The following is a 5,269-nucleotide window of genomic DNA, read 5'->3' on the forward strand; positions in this document are numbered from 1 at the left end:
ATCGGCTGGAAAGCACCTGCTCAGTGGAGCGAGCCCGTTATATACTGGCCACAGAGTCCTAACACCTAAAACTTGTGGGTCTGGGTCACGTGACCCCCGCGCGGCTTCCAGCACCAGTGACCTCATGTGATGCTTCTAGCCACGCCCCCGGCAGCATTCCACCAGATGCCCTACGTCAGTGTTTCCCAAACCCCATCCTCACGGCCCCCCACAGGTCATGTTTTTGGGATCTTCTTAGTATTGCACAGGTGAGAGAATTCCTGATGCCTTGATGATACTTCAATCACCTGTGTTATACTAAGGAGATCCTGAAAACATGACCTGTGGGGGGCCGTGAGGATGGGGTTTGGGAAACACTGCCCTACGCTTATGCATCCACTGGGAGATCCAGGATCCGGCAGGCAACTCAGCGCCCGCCTTCCGAGCCGTTCATCCCCAGGCAGGGAACGTGGCTCAAATAGCGACCATTCATGGAGCAGGCCCCCTTGAGCCCACCGTGGTACTACTAGGAGCCCTGCACCGACCGAGGTGGAGAAAGCAACCCGATCGGCCAGGCCTGGGAAGGAATCTTCCATCTTCATGCACACAGGCAAGCCGGCACTAGGTTCCCCTCATCAAGAACAGGAAACCAAACAGGGGGGAACAGAGGTGCCGCCTTTTTAGCCTGTAGGTTTCCGGCCCATAGTGGGCAGATCCCCTCTCTTGTGGTGCTGTTATGGGTAATCGAATAAATATGTAGTGTGACCTCTGCCAGAACCAATCGGATGGAACAGTGGGGGCACCAGCAGTCAGACACTCAACAACTGATGGACCTTTCATAAAAAAATGTAAAAAAAAAATAAAAATTTTCATCCCATATGACTTGTACAACAGATAAGCTGAAGGGGCCACAGAGGATGGCAAGGGGCCACAGAAACACAGCTGGGACCTAATAAATTGGTTACATAAGTGATTAGCGTGTTTTTTATTTACTTGTTTTTGCTGCTGAGGGAAGACATTGTCAGCGTGATGTGAAGGATTTAGTGCAGGTCTACGGGTGAGGACTGTGCTGCAGATCGTTTCCCCAACAAATTGAAATGTGTGAACATACTCCAAGCTTTAGAAATATAGAAATGAAAATTCAACCCATAATTCTCACTTTTATGAAAACACAAATAAATCTTGACATTTTTCTGAAGTTTTATTATCTTATTTTTGTTTGGACATTGTGATAATTTACACATATAAATAATTATAACAAAAAGAAAAAAGATAGATATATTTATACATACAAGTCTATTAACTATTGAACAATATAACAAATCATTACATAGAACTAAGCCAGGATAGAGATAAGTAACGATGAAAACAAAATGTCACACGAGTGACAACATCTGCCCCCACGTGACTCACATCACCCTCTTCCCTGTGCAGACCAACCCCCCCCACATGTAGCCCCATGCACGTGAAATCAAACCCTTCCCTACACAGCCCACCCAACCACATGCAGCTCCTACACAGCCCACCCAACCACATGCAGCTCCTACACAGCCCACCCAACCACATGCAGCTCCTACACAGCAATAACATCACCCACTACCTCAAGCAGCCCCTACACAGCCCACCCAACCACATGGAAATAACATCACCCACTACCTCAAGCAGCGGCCCTGCACACAGCACCACACGCGTGACATTGCCTGCTTCCACGCACAGCCCCATCACTCCACTTCCATGCGCAGCCCCCCAGCATGCATCCTCCCGCGAGGAACATCACCCCACTACTCCACATGCAGCCCTCCCTGAGTGACATTAACCCCTTCACTATGCAGCACCATGTGAGTGACATCGCTCCCTTCAGGGCACAGACTCACCAGAGACATTACCCACTTCCCGACAGCAACAAGCAAGTTACATCACCCCCCTCTCCATGCAGCCATCCAACATCGGCCCCACTTCTCCGCACAGCCCCCCAGCCCTGTGCACACCCGGCCACTGCGGCTCATCGCTGCGCTCATATATCACATCTGCCCTGGATTGAGGAGGCCCCGCCCCTTCCGGTGACGTCTTTTTTTCAAAAGATCAACTCCGATCTAGACACCGCCTACTCTCACCCCAGTCACGTGACATCATCACAGACCGGACCGGAGTCACCGCTACCGCTGAGGTAACTGTCACTGTGTGTACATGTACATATGAGTATATATACCTGTATGTGTGTGTATATATATATATAACATACAGTATATACAGTGTGTGAGCGGAGAGTGAGGAGACGTGTGTGTACATGTACATATGAGTATATATACCCGTATGTGTGTGTATATATATAACATACAGTATATACAGTGTGTGAGCGGAGAGTGTGGAGACGTGTGTGTACATGTACATATGAGTATATATACCTGTATGTGTGTATATATATAACATACAGTATATAGAGTGTGTGAGCGGAGAGTGAGGAGACGTGTGTGTACATGTACATATGAGTATATATACCTGTATGTGTGTATATATATAACATACAGTATATACAGTGTGTGAGCGGAGAGTGAGGAGATGTGTGTGTACATGTACATATGAGTATATATACCTGTATGTGTGTATATATATAACATACAGTATATACAGTGTGTGAGCGGAGAGTGAGGAGACGTGTGTGTTCATGTACATATGAGTATATATACCTGTATGTGTGTATATATATAACATACAGTATATAGAGTGTGTGAGCGGAGAGTGAGGAGACGTGTGTGTACATGTACATATGAGTATATATACCTGTATGTGTGTATATATATAACATACAGTATATACAGTGTGTGAGCGGAGAGTGAGGAGATGTGTGTGTACATGTACATATGAGTATATATACCTGTATGTGTGTGTATATATATAACATACAGTATATAGAGTGTGTGAGCGGAGAGTGAGGAGACGTGTGTGTACATGTACATATGAGTATATATACCTGTATGTGTGTATATATATAACATACAGTATATAGAGTGTGTGAGCGGAGAGTGAGGAGACGTGTGTGTACATGTACATATGAGTATATATACCTGTATGTGTGTATATATATAACATACAGTATATACAGTGTGTGAGCGGAGAGTGAGGAGACGTGTGTGTACATGTACATATGAGTATATATACCTGTATGTGTGTATATATATATATATAACATACAGTATATAGAGTGTGTGAGCGGAGAGTGAGGAGACGTGTGTGTACATGTACATATGAGTATATATACCTGTATGTGTGTATATATATAACATACAGTATATACAGTGTGTGAGCGGAGAGTGAGGAGACGTGTGTGTTCATGTACATATGAGTATATATACCTGTATGTGTGTATATATATAACATACAGTATATACAGTGTGTGAGCGGAGAGTGTGGAGACGTGTGTGTTCATGTACATATGAGTATATATACCTGTATGTGTGTATATATATAACATACAGTATATACAGTGTGTGAGCGGAGAGTGTGGAGACGTGTGTGTACATGTACATATGAGTATATGTACCTGTATGTGTGTATATGTATATATAACATACAGTATATACAGTGTGTGAGCGGAGAGTGAGGAGACGTGTGTATACATGTACATATGAGTATATATACCTGTATGTGTGTGTGTATATATATATATATATATATATATATATATATATATATATCATACAGTATATACAGTGTGTGAGCGGAGAGTGTGGAGACGTGTGTATACATGTACATATGAGTATATATACCTGTATGTGTGTGTATATATATAACATACAGTATATACAGTGTGTGAGCGGAGAGTGAGGAGACGTGTGTGTTCATGTACATATGAGTATATATACCTGTATGTGTGTATATATATAACATACAGTATATACAGTGTGTGAGCGGAGAGTGTGGAGACGTGTGTATACATGTACATATGAGTATATATACCTGTATGTGTGTGTATATATATAACATACAGTATATACAGTGTGTGAGCGGAGAGTGTGGAGACGTGTGTATACATGTACATATGAGTATATATACCTGTATGTGTGTGTATATATATAACATACAGTATATACAGTGTGTGAGCGGAGAGTGAGGAGACGTGTGTATACATGTACATATGAGTATATATACCCGTATGTGTGTGTATATATATAACATACAGTATATACAGTGTGTGAGCGGAGAGTGTGGAGACGTGTGTGTACATGTACATATGAGTATATATACCTGTATGTGTGTATATGTATATATAACATACAGTATATACAGTGTGTGAGCGGAGAGTGTGGAGACGTCTGTGTTCATGTACATATGAGTATATATACCTGTATGTGTGTATATATATATATATATATAACATACAGTATATACAGTGTGTGAGCGGAGAGTGAGGAGACGTGTGTGTACATGTACATATGAGTATATATACCTGTATGTGTGTATATATATATATATATATAACATACAGTATATACAGTGTGTGAGCGGAGAGTGAGGAGACGTGTGTGTTCATGTACATATGAGTATATATACCTGTATGTGTGTATATATATAACATACAGTATATACAGTGTGTGAGCGGAGAGTGTGGAGACGTGTGTGTACATGTACATATGAGTATATATACCTGTATGTGTGTGTATATATATAACATACAGTATATACAGTGTGTGAGCAGAGAGTGAGGAGACGTGTGTGTTCATGTACATATGAGTATATATACCTGTATGTGTGTATATATATATAACATACAGTATATACAGTGTGTGAGCGGAGAGTGAGGAGACGTGTGTGTACATGTACATATGAGTATATATACCTGTATGTGTGTATATATATAACATACAGTATATACAGTGTGTGAGCGGAGAGTGTGGAGACGTGTGTGTACATGTACATATGAGTATATATACCTGTATGTGTGTATATATATATATATAACATACAGTATATAGAGTGTGTGAGCGGAGAGTGAGGAGACGTGTGTGTACATGTACATATGAGTATATATACCTGTATGTGTGTATATATATATATAACATACAGTATATACAGTGTGTGAGCGGAGAGTGTGGAGACGTGTGTGTACATGTACATATGAGTATATATACCTGTATGTGTGTGTGTATATATATAACATACAGTATATACAGTGTGTGAGCGGAGAGTGAGGAGACGTGTGTGTTCATGTACATATGAGTATATATACCTGTATGTGTGTATATATATATAACATACAGTATATACAGTGTGTGAGCGGAGAGTGAGGAGA

The 5,269-nt window shown here is 41.4% G+C and overlaps 1 protein-coding gene across 1 annotated transcript in view; it reads left to right on the top strand.

Annotated features, from left to right (window-relative positions):
- The first annotated feature begins 2,012 nt into the window (after positions 1 to 2,012).
- The window catches only part of LOC141164549 (uncharacterized), a 160,990-nt gene continuing 157,733 nt past the window's right edge, over positions 2,013 to 5,269 (top strand). The window contains exon 1 of the mRNA XM_073649932.1: positions 2,013 to 2,146. The gene's annotated coding sequence lies outside the window, so the exon portion shown is untranslated. The remainder of the gene's footprint in view (positions 2,147 to 5,269) is intronic.

This window comes from Phyllobates terribilis, unplaced genomic scaffold (genome assembly GCF_046119375.1).
Source record: "Phyllobates terribilis strain yellow unplaced genomic scaffold, ASM4611937v1 Scaffold_1__5_contigs__length_1240528914, whole genome shotgun sequence".
Classification (NCBI taxonomy): domain Eukaryota; kingdom Metazoa; phylum Chordata; class Amphibia; order Anura; family Dendrobatidae; genus Phyllobates; species Phyllobates terribilis.